The sequence below is a fragment of the Eubalaena glacialis genome, chromosome X (genome assembly GCF_028564815.1).
Source record: "Eubalaena glacialis isolate mEubGla1 chromosome X, mEubGla1.1.hap2.+ XY, whole genome shotgun sequence".
Taxonomy (NCBI): domain Eukaryota; kingdom Metazoa; phylum Chordata; class Mammalia; order Artiodactyla; family Balaenidae; genus Eubalaena; species Eubalaena glacialis.
Genome location: NC_083736.1, coordinates 87187936 through 87206833, shown reverse-complemented (window position 1 = coordinate 87206833; position 18898 = coordinate 87187936). Strand labels below are relative to the sequence as shown.

The 18898-nt window shown below is 35.2% G+C and overlaps 2 non-coding genes across 2 annotated transcripts; both read left to right on the top strand.

Annotated features, from left to right (window-relative positions):
* Positions 1 to 8961: 8961 nt before the first annotated feature.
* Positions 8962 to 9068, top strand: LOC133082773 (U6 spliceosomal RNA). Its single transcript, XR_009699002.1, has one exon. It is a non-coding gene; the product is annotated as a U6 spliceosomal RNA (small nuclear RNA).
* A 9526-nt stretch (positions 9069 to 18594) lies between these two features.
* On the top strand, positions 18595 to 18697 carry LOC133082788 (U6 spliceosomal RNA). The gene has a single exon (XR_009699009.1). It is a non-coding gene; the product is annotated as a U6 spliceosomal RNA (small nuclear RNA).
* Positions 18698 to 18898: the final 201 nt, after the last annotated feature.

Below are 18898 nucleotides of genomic sequence, written 5' to 3'. Positions count from 1 at the left end.
TGAGGATTTTTACATCTATGTTCATCAGTGATATTGGCCTGTAGTTTTCTTTCTTTGTGACATTTTTGTCTGGTTTTGGTATCAGGGTGATAGTGGCCTTGTAGAATGAGTTTGGGAGTGTTCCTCCCTCTGCTATATTTTGGAAGAGTTTGAGAAGGATGGGTGTTACCTCTTCTCTAAATGTTTGATAGAATTCACCTGTGAAGCAATCTGGTCCTGGGCTTTTGTTTGTTGGAAGATTTTTAATCACAGTTTCAATTTCAGTGCTTGTGATTGGTCTGTTCATATTTTCTATTTCTTCCTGGTTCAATCTCGGAAGGTTGTGCATTTCTAAGAATGTGTCCATTTCTTCCAGGTTGTTCATTTTATTGGCATACTGTTGCTTGTAGTAATCTCTCGTGATCCTTTGTATTTCTGCAGTGTCAGTTGTTACTTCTCCTTTTTCATTTCTAATTCTATTCATTTGAGTCTTCTCCCTTTTTTCTTGATGAGTCTGGCTAATGGTTTATCAATTTTGTGTATCTTCTCAAAGAACCAGCTTTTAGTTTTATTGATCTTTGCTATTGTTTTCTTCATTTTGTTTTCATTTATTTCTGATCTGATCTTTATGATTTCTTTCCTTCTGCTAACTTTGGGGTTTTTTGTTCTTCTTTCTCTAATTGCTTTAGGTGTAAGCTTAGGTTGTTTATTTGAGATGTTTCTTGTTTCTTAAGGTAGGATTGTATTGCTATAAACTTCCCTCTTAGAACTGCTTTTGCTGCATCCCATAGGTTTTGGGTCGTCGTGTTTTCATTGTCATTTTTTTCTAGGTATTTTTTGATTTCCTCTCGGATTTCTTCAGTGATCTCTTGGGTATTAAGTAGTGTATTGTTTAGCCTCCATGTGTTGGTATTTTTTTACAGATTTTTCCCTGTAATTGATATCTAGCCTCATAGCGTTGTGGTCAGAAAAGATACTTGATACGATTTCAATTTTCTTAAATTTACCAAGGCTTGATTTGTGACCCAAGATATGATCTATCCTGGAGAATGTTCCATGAGCACTTGAGAAGAATGTGTATTCTGTTTTTTTTTGGATGGAATACCCTATAAATATCAATTAAGTCCATCTTTTTCAATGTATCATTTAAACCTTGTGTTTCCTTATTTATTTTCATTTTGGATGATCTGTCCATTGGTGAAAGTGGGATGTTAAAGTCCCCCACTATGATTGTGTTACTGTGGATTTCCCTTTTTATGGCTGTTAGTATTTGGCTTATGTATTGAGGTGCTCCTATATTGGGTGCATAAATATTTACAATTGTTATATCTTCGTCTTTGATTGATCCCTTGATCATTATGTAGTGTCCTTCATGTCTCTTGTAATAGTCTTTTTTTAAAGTCTATTTTGTCTGATATGAGAATTGCTACTCCAGCTTTCTTTTGATTTCCATTTGCATGGAATATCTTTTTCCATCCCCTCACTTTCAGTCCCTATGTGTCCCTAGGTCTGAGGTGGGTCTCATGTAGACAGCATACATATGGGTCTTGTTTTTGTATCCATTCAGCCAGTCTATGTATTTTGGTTGGAGCATTTAATCCATTTACATTTAAGGTAGTTATTGATATGTATGTTCATGTTACGATTTTCTTAACTGTTTTTGGTTTGTTTTTTAGGTCTTTTCCTTCTCTTGTGTTTCCTGCCTAGAGAAGTTCCTTTAGCATTTGTTGTAAAGCTGCTTTGGTTTGGTGGTGCTGAATTCTCCTAGCTTTTGCTTGTCTGTAAAGGTTTTAATTTCTCCGTGAAATCTGAATGAGATCCTTGCTGGGCAGATTAATCTTGGTTGTAGGTTTTTCCCCTTCATCACTTTAAATATGTCCTGCCACTCCCTTCTGGCTTGCAGAGTTTCTGCTGAAAGATCAGCTGTTAACCTTATGGGGATTCCCTTGTATGTTATTTGTTGTTATTCCCTTGCTGCTTTTAATATTTTTTCTTTGTATTTAATTTTTGATATTTTGATTGATATGTGTCTTGGCGTGTTTCTCCTTGGATTTATCCTGTATAGTGCTCTCTGTGCTTCCTGGACTTGATTAGCTATTTCCTTTCCCATATTAGGGAAGTTTTCAACTATAATCTCTTCAAATATTTTCTCAGTCCCTTTCTTTTTCTCTTCTTCTTCTGGGACCCCTATAATTCAAATGTTGGTGCATTTAATGTTGTCCCAGAGGAAATGACTTTATTTTTAGTAAAATGTACACACACATAAATACACACACACACATTCCACATAAAGAAATATCAGATACAGTATATGAAGGAAAATGAAGAGGTCATTTCATAATGATTATTAAAAATTTGAAGAAGAACCTCATTCTACTGTCAATTTTATTGTGTATCACGAGGTCTGAATAATTACCTACACAATTTTCCCCTCTTCCTGAACACACAATTGCACACACACACACACACACAAACATATTTTTCACCAAATTTCTCTTAACGCAAAGAGTCCATCTAGGCAAAAACACCTAGACATAAAAACTGCACTAAACTAGAGTGTATCTTCATACTGTACACATTTGCTTTACATTATCTATGTGAACAGAAAGAGAAAAAAATGACGATAGAAAGATAAGGAATTGAAACTTACTGGGATCATCTAAATTCTCTTGGAGCAGTTGTTAAAGTCAGCCAGTTTTAACATAAAATATAATATTTTACAAACCACATATTTATTGGTAGCTAGGATGTCAGGTAAAATTCTGAAACAATCAAGAAAAAATTAAGTAAACATCACTAAAATAAGGTACAGTTTCCTATACCAACACTGAATTATATTAAAATATCGTACTTTGAAGTTTCATTGTAATCTAAGATAAAAATATGGCTCAGTCGTAAAACTGGCCTTAATAAACATACGTGCATCCATTCACTCACTAATCTATCAATTCATTCATCAGACACTTATTAAGCCTCTACTCTACCATATGCTTCCAGTGATAGACTGTGCATCTACAGAGATGAATAAACCAAGTTCAAAATTCAGTAGGGTGACAAGTCAAGAAAAGAAACAATTGTAAATGTGATATGCAAAAACAATTGTGAAGTTTTCACACACTGAAAATTCTGATTATCTCTTTCTAAGGCAAAGAAAACAGAACAACATTAATGAATTTTGAATACTATATTCTGATTTCAAAATTAATTTTTAAAATTAAGACACAATGACAAAACATCAGCTATAATACCATGATCCAGAGATAATCAATGTTTACATTCTGTGTATATATACTTCCTACCATTCAATGGGTATAGATACATATACATATGTATTATATAAAGTTTATATGTGTTCATATACATATATATGTATTATACAAAATTTGAATCACACCATATATAGTTTTTACGATTTTCTTTTTAAATTATTTGTATATTGTAAATATCTCCCATTGTTAAATGTTTTCTTAAAACATTTTTTTAAATGTCTGCATAAGATTTCATAATATGCATGTATTATAAGCTATTTAGCCATTCCCTATGTTAGGCATGTAAGTCCTTTCTGATTTTCATCTAGCATAAACAAGACTTAGAGAAATATTCATCTACATCTTTGTGCACAGCTCTGATTATTTATTCACAATAATTTTCTAGAAGTACAAATTAGGGGACAAAGCAATAAGGAAGATTTTTTTCATTTTTTTTATATTGAAGTATAGTTGATTTACAATATTAGTTTCAGGTGTACAACATAGTGATTCAATATTTTTATAGATTATACTCCATTTAAAGTGATTAAAAATAATGTCTATATTTCCCTGTACTGTGTAATATAGCTTTGTTGCTTATTTATTTTATACATAGTAGCTGTTTCTCTTAATCCCATACTCTGATCTCTCCCCTCACACCTTCCCCCTCCGCACTGGTAACCACTAGTATATTATCAATATCTGTGAGTCTGCTTCTGTTTTGTTATATATATTCATTTTTTTTATTTTTTAGATTCCACATATAAGTGATAACATACAGTATTTGTCTTTCTCTGATTTACTTCACTAAGCATAATACTCTCTAGGTCCATCCACATTGTTGCAAATGGCAGAATATAATTCATTTTATTACTAATATTCCATTGTATATATATATGTATATATATATATATATACATATATATATACACAACATCTTCTTTACTCATTCATCTGTTTTTGATGGTCACCTATGTTGCTACCATGTCTTGGCTATTGTAAATAATGATGCTATGAACATTGGGGTGCATGTATCTTTTCGAATTAGTGTATTCATTTTCTTCGGATATATACCCAATAGTGGAAATGCTGGATCATATGGTTGTTCTATTTTTAGTTTTTTGAGGAACCTCCATGTTGTGTTCCATAGTGGCTGCACCAATTTACAATCCCAACAACAATGTACTAGGGTTCCCTTTTTCCACGTCCTCGACAACATTTGTAATTTGCAGACTTCTTGATGAAAGCCATTTTCACAGGTGTGAGGTGATGCTTCACTGCAGTTTTATTTGCCCTTCTCCCATGATTAGCTATGTTCAGCATTTTTTTCATGTGCCTGTTGGCCATCAGTATGTCTTCTTTGGAGAAATGTCTGTCTATTTAGGTCTTCTGCCCATTTTTTAATCAGATTGTTTGGTTTTTTTGATGTTAAGTTGTATGAGCTGTGTATATATGTTGGATATTAATTCCTTATCGGTCATATAATTTGAAAATATTTTCTCCCATTCAGTAGGTTGTCTTTTTGTGTTGTTTTATCTCTTTTATTCCTCACAATTATTTTGGTTATATAATGCTATTATTTCATTTTTGGCAAAAGAAAAACCTAGTATGACCAGCCATCTTAGTTTGTTCATGACTGTTCCAATTTTAGCACTTAAAATCCAGAATCCCTGGATACCCCTCAGTTACCAGCAAATTGGGATGATTGGTCACCCTAGAATTGAAGGTTGGAGCACTTATGTGATTCACTCAAAGTAGCACACCAGGTAATTGGTGGAGCTGAGATTTAAATCCAGTTCAGACTCCAAAGCCCATATTTTAACATTGGATACATTCATATGAGCAATATGGTAATATAAATTACTACAGGAAAACATGCTGGAACAGCTGGCTGACCACGGACAAAATAAAATTAGATCAATACCTAACCCTTTACACTAGAATAAATTATTGATCAATAAACAATTTAAATGTAAACTCTGGATGAAAACATAAATGAATACATGTGTAATCTTGAAGTAAATATGGACATTCTAAACATGACACAAATGCTAGAAACCAGAAATGAAAGAATGAATAAATATGATTGCATTAAAAACACATATCTATAACTTAAAACATCCAACAAAAAATTTTTTAAAAAAAGGATAAACGGGGAAAATATTTGCAACATAGATGGTAAATGATTAATGACCTAAATATATAAAAAAACTCAAAAATTAATAGGAAATATCTAAACTCCATAACAGAAAAATGGACAAAAGACATTAATAAGCACTTCAAAAAAGAAGTACAAATGGCTAAAAACTCATGAGTAAAATGTCATACCTTTAGTAGTGACAAAATTATGCAAAATAATACAAAATACTATTTTTCCTGAAGCAGATTAACAAAGATTAAAAATAATTAATAATACCTAGTGTTGATGATTGTATGGGGAAAATGGGCCCTCTCATACAAACATGGTAGAAGTATAAAAATAGCAAAACATGTAAAAGCATTTTGACAATATAAATCAGAAGCCTTAAAATGCATATTTTTAATCCAAAAAAAATCCCTTTTCAAGACACTATCATAGGGAAATAATTTGACAAATATACAAAACTATATGTACAAAATGCTCATTCTAGCACTGTTTATAATAGCATATAACTTAAAATGACTTAATATCTATCCATTGGTATTAGTTACACAAATTATGGCACATCCTTGCAATGCAATACTACGTAACCATTAAAAATCATTCATTCAATCATCCATTCATCAAATATTTATTGAATGGCAGGCATATTACTAGTTGCTGGGGATACAGTTTTAAAAAAGGCTATATATTTATCCTCCTATATCTACTATCTATGCAGAAAGTAAACAGAAAATAGACAAAAGAACTGTAACCTGCAATAAGAACTTGATGGAGATAAACAAGAGGCTGGGAGAAGTTAGCAGAAGGACTTAGATCCATATTTATTTATATGCAGGGCTTAACTTCCCCCAAGTAGACACGTGTCAAGGATTCAACTACATGGAATATTCAAATTTGTTTCAAGACATGTTTAATATGTGCTATAATCAATCAAGCTCCTTATGATCTCTCTTACAGTCTAGAGAGCAGAGCACACATGCCAGTTAAAAAGTGTCTTTCCAAAAGGGTGGTGAATTCAGAGTCTCTATCCTATAATCAACAGAGATATCACCACCAAACTCTGCCTGAATAGTCAGACCATGTGAATTCTGCTCTCATACAGCTCTCTCTGGACTTTGACATTGACCACCTGCTCAGATTCTTCACCTTTTCTCTCCCTTTATGTTGATCTCTGATTACTTGCAGGGCATCTCCTTCTAGTATATTGAAACATATGAAATTACTGATATTTATCCATTTTGGACCAACTGAAATGACAATTTCATATGATCAACTTCCTATTAAAAAAAAAATCCTCCATGTCAAAATGCTGAAATACTTTTTTTTGGACTTACCAAGACAAATGTCTTGCTCCTCTGCTGCCCACACTGCAGTTGCTACAAATGAGCCATGAGCTGACATCAGTAATGGACTCCACTTACAACACTAATGTCTCAACTATGTATTTTCTCCTAAATTCTGACATTTAGAATAACATGCTATAATTTTATACTTTATTTCCATCATATCACTTATCTGTTTAGCCATCCTACAAGAGAAGAAGATGGGAGGAAAGGGTATTCAGTTGAATATTATTCAAGAAAGCTCTATCTCTTTCAGCCATTTTTGAGGGGAATACTAGCAAACTTTAATTGTGTGAACTTAAAAGATATTTGCATGACCTCTGCAACAATCTAGAAAATGAAGAAAGTATTCATCAAATTTATTGTACAAACTGTAATATTTATAGAGACTTCAGTATAGCTAGCCACTATTGCTACAAACCTTGGAGTCTGACAAGTTCAAATCCATGAACAAATTTTTGAGTTAGTGTCCTCACTTGTAAAGTAAGGGTAAGAATAGGACCTGCCTCATTGGATTATTAGGATAATTAAATGAGATAATACATATAAAATGTACTTAATACAGGCAGACACATAATAAATGCTCAACTAAAAGTAGTTTTCTAGCCTCTTAAAAAAACATTTTTTATTCTTTAGCCTAATTCCCTAATTATAAGATAGAACCTAGACACCAGAATTGCAAAATGGGCAGCATTTTGCAATTTGGGGTGGGAAAAAAAGCATAGAAAATTCTTTGCTCTAAATTCTCCATGAAGGGGCCCAGTGATTCCGCATTTGGCCAATGCTTCTACTTGCTTTTCAATCCTAGTGAAAGTGAATTACACAGCCAATTGAAGTAAAGACTGAATGACAGAGCAGAAGAGAGTTTCCCCACCCCCAATTGCATCCAGGGAACATTATTTTCTCTGTGCAAAGGAGAAACATTTAGCGTTATTCTTAGTGAAATATATATCACAGTTTATAAATTGACCTTGTAAGATTTTTAAAAGTGCACCCTCCCCATTAGGTCTTGAAAATATAGAGTGGATATACCTATAATTTAAGCCACTTCACTTGGGCTTACCACAGCTCAAGTAACTTTTCCTGGCTAGCAGGTAAAACAGCTGCTGAATGTCAGGGGCCAGAGATTCAGGCTTGGGTCATCCTCAGCTAAGGTGAAGCAGATGCCCAGCGGCTGTCTAAAGCAGCTCAGTAGCCAAATGAGGGTGAACCAGCATAGCAAACAAAGGACAAAACTTGAAGCTTTCTAAGATTCCAAGATGTCAATCTCTAAGCCAGGTCAGCAAACTCTCTGAACTCTGGGAAGTTTTTCCTTGAAAAGACTCTCAAGCATTTGTTCCAAAGTTTTAAGGGCCGGCATAGCCAGTGGCACCTGCAACTGGCAAGGACCCATCCTTCAAGGTGTGCCAAAGGCCTACTCTGAGCACTTTGGACACCAGAATGTTAACTGCAATTATAATTTTAGAAACCTCTTTCTTAATATTGGATTGACTTCTTCAAAAAGACAGAAAAATTATATTTGCCTAAGTCTAGATCCTGTCAAGATTCTACTTTTCTTTTCTCAACTAATTCTGAAATTATTCCCCCATGCAGACAACAAGTCAATAAAGCCCAGTAGAAAAGATACTATGCCTCAGAGATCAGATCCCAGTTCAGCACTTACAAGGCATAAGACATTGGGCAAGTTGCCTTAGTTTAAAAAATCTGTAAAGTAAATATAATAACATACCTACTTCGTAGGGTTATTGTGACCATTAATATGTAACTTGATAGAGTGCTTAGCCTATACAACTCTGCTTTAAAAATATTGGTCCTTTTATTATTTTTAAATTACGTTTTATTATACTTGATCCCAACCAGATCCTCTCTTCTGTTAACCAGCTCCGCATCATTCCTTGTTGTTTTTTGGCTGAATCCTACTACAGTCCATGTTGGTTACAATCAGCAGAGAACTCTATGCACAGCTGCTCAAAGGATAGGGTCTTCATTAACTGTTTCTACCACTCTGGCCATCTATGTCCTCATTAGCTATTGCACAGATTCATATATTGCTGGAACTTAAGGTGGGGATGTGGCTCCCTTCCAATCAGCACTCTGAAAAAAAAAAAAGCCAGCTGCTATTCAGAAAAACCTTTTCTCTCTCTCATCTCCAGACTAAATGGAAAGAGGAGTTTAATAGTTTGCCCTGTCTTTGGCTGTATGCCACCCAAAAGCATTCAACCATTACTAAATTAAAAATGACTTCATGGTGCTCACTTCAGCAGCATATACACTGTAATTGGAATGATTCACAGAATATTAACATGGCCTCTGCACAAGGATGACATACCAACTCATGAAGCATTTCATAATTTTAAAACAGGCACTTTCATATATTGTGCTGAAACTGAAAATGATAAAACCCCTATAACAGTGAATCCAGCAATATCTTCCCAAATTGCAAATGTATTTACCCCTTGATCCAGCAATCCTGAGTTTAGAAATCTATCCTTCACATATATGAAATGATGTATTTACATTGCAGACAGAACAAATTAGGATGTTCCCTATACATTGATATAGAGAAATATTCAAAATATGTAATAAAAAATACTGTTTCGAGATATGGAACAGATTAACTTTTGTATAAGAAAGGGGCCTGAGAATATATATTTACGTTTGCTTGTATTTGCATAAAGAAACAGAATAAACTAATAAAAATAATTACCTATAGTATGGATAGAAAATTATAGCCAGCAGGACTGCTGCCTATTTTTAGAAATAAAATTTTGTTGGAACACAGCCATACCATTTGTTTCTGTATTGTCTATGGCTGCTTTTGCACTGCAATGGCAGAACTGAGTAATTGCAACAGAGTCCACATGGCTTGCAAGCCTAAAATATTTATTACTTGAGCCTTTACAGAAAAAGTTTGCCAACTCCTGACTATAGGGTAGTGGGAATGGATAGGAACAGGGATGGAAGTAAGGCTTCTCAATGTACACACTCTTTTATATGTCTTTGGTTTTTGAACTTTTGAATGAATGTATTGCCTTTTTATAAAAATAAAATAAAAACAAAATCAATGAAATCTTGTTTGAATGTTCTGGGTAGGAAACAGACAACAATAAACCTAGAGCAGGGATTTGTGTTTGGGCTTTGAGCAGCCCAAACAAATTTCTTAACAAATATTTGTGAAATTAAAAAATAATCAACTTAGAAAATTCATTTAAAATGAAAAAATTACATTATGGTTACTCCCTGTGTTGCACTCTCAAAAATCACCCACGTATACAATAGCCTGAAGTGTTCTTGTTTGGCTACTTCATACACATATATGGAGCCTACTAAGAGCCAGGCACTGTGCTAGGCAGGTAGTGAGAATTATATTTGTTGATATTATGATTAGACGCTTTTAATCTAATATATATTGAGCTCTTATTATGTGTTACATGCTGTTTTCAGTGCTTTATATACATCATCTCATTTAATCCTCACAAAATCCCAAATTTATAACTTCAGTCCAGTCTTCTTTCCTGAACTCCAGACTCACATAGCCAACTGCCTACTCAGCTTCTCCATTTGGCTGTCTAATAGACATCTGAGACTCAATTCCCCCAAAAGTGAACTGGATATTTCTTCCCACAATGTAACTGCTCCATCCACAGCTTTCTATATCTCATTGGACAGCAATTTCATCCTTCCGGTTGCTCAAGCTGAAACACTCAGAGTCTTCCTTTAACCTCTCTCTTCCTCTCATATGACACATCTCATTCTCCACCTCTAAAATTATCTAGAATCTGACAACATCTCATCATATCCACTACCATCACCCTGTTCTGATGCTCTGGGCCATCATCATCTCACACCCAGCCTTGTCACTGATTTCCTTGTTTCTCCTCTTGCCCCTTTACAATCTATGTCCAACATAGCAGCCAGACTTATCCCTTTAAATGTAAGGTTAGTCATATCACTCCTCTTCTCAGTACCTGATAATGTCTCCCTTTTTCATTCCCAGTAGAGGCCATTATCCAAGCCTCTATTCCTCTGAGGCCTACTCTGACCATACTCTTCAAAAGAAAAATTCTGTCCTCTCAATTCCTACCCCGACTACTCCTCCCCTTACTCTGTTCTATAATTTATTTTTCTGTATCATTTTCCTCTTTTAACCCTATATCATTTCTTTATGTATGTTCTTTTGTTTATTGTCTGTCTTTGTGGTAAAAAGTAGACTCTCGAATATTTGTTGAATTAATAAACAGTTTCTTGGGATGTAGGGATTATTTCTTCCTCCATTGTACAGAAGAGGAAAAAAGGCTCAGACAGGTTAACTGATTTGCTCAGAAAATTAATCAGGGACAGGGCAAGGAATTAAACCCAGATACCTCAGACCCTAAAGTTCATAGTCTTAACCACCCAACAACTTCCTGCAATTTATGGGTGATAAAATGGTGCCATTCACGTTGACAGCTTCTGATATAGCCTTACCTGGATAATGGCAAAAAGCCATACTTGAAGGGTTTTACCATCAACCTACATTTTCTTCTTCACTTACTCTGCACAATCGTGTTAATGATACTTAGGCCAAGTCAAATAAAACATTTCCAACTGCCTGAGTTACAGAGTCATTTCATGAGTAAATATCCATTAACGTTTCATGCCAAGGCATGGTAGGATTGTTTAGGCAGAGTCCTTTGGGTGAAAGAGCCCCAGGAAGTAGAAAACTTTGTCAAAATGTGAATTGTGACTAAGCCTTCAGTATCTCCTCTTCAGGTGGGCTTCAACTTCTGATGCAGCCTAAGGGGCAGAGAGTGTACTGAAAGAATTCACAAATTTTCCACAGAATTCCTGTGACCTAGTAATTCTGCTCTCTTACAAATGCCTACTAAATGTTTTATTTTGCTTAGTGAAAGCATTTAGAGGATGGTGGCACTCAGAATATGCTTATAGCCCAGTTCCTCCTGGGATAGGGGGATGGTGGGCTCTGGGGGAATTTGCCTTTCCCAGTTCCATGTAATTTGTCATTGTCTGCTCAATGCCCAGTGGGAGTAAACTAGGTCAGAGCCTTTTAAACTGGGCCCTAGGGCCCCTAAGAAGCTTACTAAATTCCCGTAATATTTTACAGGTGAACTTTAGAACTCAGATCCTTTCGTAAAAGTGCTGATTTTTTAAAATAACTTTTTGTGATTGCTGACTCTGTATCCAGTTGTTCCCTTTTCTCAAAATTATAGTCTTTTCTTTTCTCTGTAGTGTAAGAAAGAGAATACAGTGGCTTAGAAAACTGATTCTAGAGCCAGAATGCTCAGATTCAAATCCTGACTCAGTCATTCACTATGAGTTCTTAGGCTTGTTAGTTAACCTCATTAATCTGTTCACTCATTGGTAAAATGGGCTATTTTGAGAAATCAATGGGATCAAATTTGCAATTAATATTGTAATGTATGCAAATGTTTAGTGTGATACTGACATATAGTACTCTTATTTTTATATGCTCCCAAGTATGAGATTATATAAAGGACTCAGAGTCTACAAGACTGGTTCTGGAATCCCAGCTTTGCCATGGACCACTGTAGAACTTTAAGTTAAGCAACTTTATTTCCTCCCACCAAATTTTTTTCATCATGAAATGAAAGGATTGAATTAAGTAATCTGAAGTTTCTTCTAGTTCTAACATTGAATAATGTTCTATAATATTCTATAATAAGGACCAATCCAGAAAAATGTTATACAGTAGTTTTCAATTCTAGGCCTAAAATATTTAACTTCATAAGTAATACTGTGAAAAGAAAATTTTCATTATAAAACACGTAAGATCTATTCCTAATTTTACTCCCTTAATATTTGCCTTCTTATTGCAGATTACACCCCCCCCCGAAATGTCTCATTTTTGCAAACTAGCATGTATTTTGTTTCATGACAATTTGCTTCCTATAAAGAGATTGCATTATCCAACTTTACCACTCATAGTTCAACACATTTTCCTCTTTAATATAAAGGTTATTTTACTTCAGAAAAGTACAAATCTTTTAATTAGAAAACAATTGAATGATGTCTTATATTGTCTCATGGGGATAAAGAATTTCCCATTTATCAAGTACTTGGGGAGAAATCACAGTTGGGTTGAGGCAGTGCTCATTTCACTTAGTGAAAGTAACCTGATCCAACTAGAAACAGAAATGGGGAGAAGACTGTCCTTCTATGTAGATCTAAGTGTCCAAACGATTCAGAACTGGTCAGCTTAAAGAATGAAAATCTGTGTATTACTTAGTTTTGCTGTGGTAACAAATGACTCAAGAATCTCAGTGGTTTGTAATGACAAAGGTTTATTTCTTGCTTGTGTTACATGTTAGTTGCAGGTTGGTGGCAATGCTGTGCTGCCTCATGTGACTTATTCCAGGATCCAGGCTGAGGAGTAGCTCCCAATCTGGACCTACTACTCTCTGGCAGGGGGAAGGCAAGAGAGCTTATAAAACCACCTGATGGCTCTTGGAGCTTTTCCTTAGGACTGGCATACTGTCTGTTGTGATCATATTTGTTTAGCCAAAACAAATCATATGGCCAAACCTGAAGTCAACAGGGCAAGGACATATACTTCCTGCACAGAAAGGTATCGCAAGTCACATGGAAAGGAGTGAGGATACAAACTCCTCTTACAAGGAAAGGGCCAGGGAGTAATTAGGAATAATGATACTATCACCATCTGCTTTCTGAGTCAGAAATGTTTATTTTTCTTTCTTCTACATGCAAAATAGACTCGTAAATCTGGTTCATGTTTCTCTTTGCTAGCTTGGTAAACTCCATGAGGACAAGGCTATGTCTACCTTACTAATGTATCCTTAGCGTTGTGCTTGAAACATAGTAGCTGCTCTAAAATATTGTTTAATTAATGAACGAAGGAATAAACTGAAATAGCCTGAATGAATAGCATATTTCCTTTTTGTTTGGAAGGGGACAGGGAAAGTACCCATGAATTGATGACAGGCTCCATAAAGCTGAAGCAGGGCTCAGAAGTGGGTTTAATGACCTGGGCCTATGAAAGACACTAGGTTTTTCTCTGAGCTGACACGACTGTGTTCTGTAGAACTGGGGAGAAATCAATTTGATTAAAATGAAGCTTATGGTTTGTAGTGCTATTTAGAGCTGATTAATGATGAACTCCTCTCATCAGAAATGTAATACCCTGACGTTCTTTCCTGCTTTGCAAATAAGTTTCCATGTAGCCGGCTGACATCTCCTTGACAAACCCAGAAGACAGAAAGCTTTCTTGGCCAACTTGCCCCTCATTAAACTTCAGTACCCACCCACTCACAAAGAAATCTTTGAAATTAGTACATGAGAGTTTTCTATTTTGATGGCTTGATGCTATTCGGGAGAAAAATAAGATTTTATCCACAAGATGAAAAGAAACTGCCATTATTTCAAGAGAAACACTGTCTTTGTGATACCTTGAATTTTAAGGCATTTTCCTCCCACTTTTTTCTGAGCTTTTGAATATGTGTGAATCATCAATATATCCAGGGAGGCAGGAATCACCATCGCCTTTGTAATGATGATAATGCCAAGGGAGACAAAATGACTTGCTGATGGCAGAGTGAGTCAGCGAGTCAGCAGCTGAGTCAGAAGCAAAGCCCTGGTTTCTTAATTAGCAGGCTGGCGGTCTTAATGCCCAGGCTTCTGTCTTCATCTCATGTCCCCTGGCACTGCTGGGGCAGCTTGGAGGGGTGATATTATTATTCTGCTTTGTTGCAGCTCTGGTGGGTTCCTTCTGCCTCAGTGTATTTGCTAACAAAAATTACACATTAGTAATCCTGAAAACTAGCAAAAGAGAGGGTGGGAATGAAGTCATGCAGATGCATATTCATATATCATTTGCCATGTCATTATAGCTCCTTTGAGTACACAAATTCTGACGGCAGCACATAGCCAGAGCACGTACTCTGCAAATGCCATGTAGCCTGAAAAGTCAGTGTGTGAGGGCAAGAGAAACAGAGAGCTCCGAAATGTTAGTTCATTTCCTTCCCACTTTTTTAAAAAACTTCTCTCTCTCTTTATACATGAGGACAGTTGAAACACAAAGAAGGTTTGCTGCTGGCCATTTTGACCAAGCCAGAAATGCACTTCTCCTATTATTATGCTATAATAATTAGTTCATTCCCATTACACCCCTTGGCTGTTCAATCCTGAATGAAGGAAGGAAAATTTGTAGTGGAAAATAGGAGGCTCTTTTTGCATTCTTATTACAGAGCAGAAAAATGAGTGTCATGTTTCCTCCATCATCAATTTCTTTCTCTCTACTGGATCTTTCCTGCCAATAATTAAACATGTATTATTTCAAAAGAAGGAAGGAAGGAACTAATGAACGAACGATCTTGACCCCACTTCCTACTCCAACTATGCCTAATTTTTCTCTTTCATTTTACAGCAAAACTCCTCAAAAGTGTGAGCTATACCAGCTGTTTCCAGTTTCTTCTCATTTTATCTTGAGCCCATTTCAAGCAGGCTTTGCTAAGATCTGTTCATTAAATTGACTGTGTCACAGTTACTAATAAGCTCCATATTGCTAAATTCAGTGAGTGATCAATATTCAGTGTTTGGTCATCTTAATTGACCTTTCTGCAGCATTTGACACAGTTGGTGGTCCTTCTGCCTCTAAATACTGTTTTTCAATTTGTTTCCAGGATGTCTTACACTTTTAGTTTTCTTCCTACCTCATTGCCCACTCCTTCTCAGTCTCCTTTGCTTACTTTTCCTTATCACCCAGATATTAAAACACTGACATGCTGAAGGGTTCAGTACTTGGTCTTCTTCTCCCTTCTAAACTCATATCTTTAAAAATGTTCCATATTGAATAACTCCCAAATGAGTTACCTCCAGCCCAGACATCTCCTCTGAAATTCAGGCTAATACTGTTAATTGCAATGCCATTCTTCTAGTTTCTTAGACCAAATCCTTAGAGTGATTTTTACTCTGTTTCTTTCACACACTAAATCCAAATCCATCAGCAAGCAAATCCTTTCAGCTCTACCTTCAAAATATAGTATATCCGGAATCTTACCATCTTTCATCACCTCCACACTGCCAGTACTCTGGTCCTTCATTATTGATATAGCATCCTAACTGATCTTCCTGCTTCCACCTTTGTTTTCTTTCAGTCTCTTCTCAGCACAGCAGTAAGAATAACCTTGTCAAGACTGAAGCCAGCTCATGTCATGGCCCTGCTTCAGAGTCTTCCAGTGAAAGGAGGGAAATTTTTTAAACGTTTCGAAAGGCTTCTAATATTACTCCAAGTAAAAGCCAAGGTAAATTGATACAGGGTCTAGCCTCCCATTACCTAATATCATCTCTTACTACTCTTCCCACTGCTCACTCCACTCCAACCGTTCCCAAAAATGTGCACCAGATATAGATCTGCCTAATGGCTTTGCACTTATCATTTTCTCTACCTGGGAAACTCTTCATCCAAATATCTACATGATTCACCCCCATACTACATCTGTGTCTTTATTCAACAGTTAACTTCTCACAATGGAATATTACTACTATCAAAAAGAATGAAATACTGCCATTTGCAGCAACATGGATGGACCTAGAGATTATCATACTAAGTGAAGTCAGACAGAGAAAGACAAATATTATATATCGCTTATATGTAGAATCTAAAACATAATACAAATGAATCTATATACAAAACAGAAACAAACTCACAGACATAGAAAACAAACTTATGCTTATCAAAGGAGAAAGGGAGGGAGTGGAGGGATAAATTAGGAGCATGGGATTAACAGATACAAACAACTATACATAAAGTAGATAAGCAACAAGAGTTTACTGTATATCACAGGGAACTATACTCAATATCTTATAATAATCTATAACAGAAAATAATCTGAAAGAAAAAATATATATATATATATATAAAACCAAATCACTTTGCTGTATACCTGAAACTAACACAATATTGTAAATCAACTATAATTCAACTGAAAAAAAATTAAAAAAACAACTTCTCAGTGAGGCCTTCTCTGGCTACCTGATATAAAATTTTTTAATTTCCTTTTTCTCTTTGTACTTATTACCACCTAGAATATTATATGTTTTATTTTTATGTTATTTTCTGTCTTCCTCCACTCGTCTTAGAGAGATAGAGATATTGCTTTTGTTTTGTTTCCTTCTGGCACATAAAACTTTATTCACACTAGTGAACGAGTGACTGGATGAATGAATGAATTTGGTGGTAATAACAAACTAATATTTTATGTAGGTAGCAATTAGCTCCTACTGAATAATTAACCATCCCCAAATTTAGTGATTTAAAACAACAACTATTTGGCTCATGATTTTATGGATCAATAATTTTGTCTGAACTCAAACTAGACAGTTCTTCTGGTCTTGGCTGGTCTAACTAATGCATTTTAGTCAGCTGCAAGTCAGCTAAGGAGTTTTCCTTCTTAGACTTAGCTCGCTGTCAGCAAAGAAAACATTGGCAACTAAGCCACATGCCTGTCATCATTGAGAAGGCTATTCCGAACTGTTCACCTGGGACCCGGACAGGGTTCTGAGAGAGAGCAGAAGTGTGCAAGGTCTCTTAAGACCTAGGCTAGGAACAGCCACAACATCATTTCAGCCACATTCTATTGATCAAAGAAAGTACAAGAATAGCCCAGATTCAAGGAGTGGGTAAATAAAATCCTCCTTTTAATGGAAGGAGTTACAAAATCACATTGCAAAGAGACATGGATACGGGGAGGGGGGTGATTTCAGCCATTTTTGCAAACAATCTAAAACTGTAGGCTACCAAGAGAAGATCAGAAATCCTGTCCAGAGAGCTTTCTGAAACAGAAACAGATGACCAACTCAACTGAGTGGTTCAGCCTAAAACAAGAATTAATAATCTCTCAGTATCCGTGTATCTTTCAACAAGATCAACCTTTCTATTTAAGTAATCTATCTTCCACTTTTTACGTCATTTACGACTCAGGATCGATATTGTGAAACAGTGTAATAGAAAAGAATAAGAACAGTGATTTTTAACACTGAGTATTCCATTTTTAGATTCATTTCTTTCTGTACACATTTATGTGGGAGACAATTCTCCATTGGTCTCTCATGTTTCTACAAGTCTTCTGAGCACTGTAAGTTTTCATTCTGGACCATCTTTTCAAGTACATTTATATAGCAAATGGCTTTGGAAGATAAAGATACTGACTCCTTCCAGAGCAAAGAGCAGGTTTGTTTACTCTCCAGTGTAATAAAGATATTATCTCCTTCTAGGAGATATTGGAGATATTATCTCCTTCAGTCAGGTTTGTTTACAGCCCACTGTAAAAGATTCTGGTTCCCTGAACTCAGTGTTCTTCAACTGTGACATAAACACACTACATGTACAGAATTCACCTAGGACCACTCCATATTGCCCCCATGGAACTTGAGGGCAAGAGGAACTGACGCGAGCATGAAGATCATACTGGCTACTGTGCTGTGAAAAATAAAGTAAGTCCTTTGAATCTGACCCAGTAGTCTTTTTGTTTTCTGCCAGTATCCATGAAATGTAGCAAGCTAACTGGTTAGCTTGCAAGTATGGTAAAAAAAAAAATCCCAGAACTTTCACAGTTCTTAATTTTTAAAAAATAATTTGCATTCTTTAAACAATTATACATTTAAATCATATGGGCACACACCAGGTTGTTTACAAATATGGTGAACATAAAAACATCATCACTTTTCTTTGAGTACAGTATAATCTATTATGGTTTGGCTACTTACGGGAACAAATATCTTACATAAAAGTGAACTGTTCTAGATTTTTTTCTGCATGTAGTTTACTCTCCAAAATAATGTGCACTTTTTAAAATCACAAAGTTCCACAAAAGTAAAACTTCTTGTTTAAAAAAAAATGCCATTTTCACTTCAGCAGTACACATACTAAAGTTAATATGATACAAAGAAGATTATCAAGGTTTGTACTCAAGGATGATATGCAAATTTATGAAATGTTTCATATTTGGGGGAAGAAAATGAATAAAAGAATGTCTTGATAATATAAATAAATATATAAAATAATATACAATATAAAATAATAAATATATAATATAATATAAAAGAATAAAAAGAAAAAGGAAGATTAAACAGTTGGGTTAAATATAAAACTAATAATAAGATGGTAGATAAAAGCCAAATATATCAATAATCATTTTAAATGCAACTGA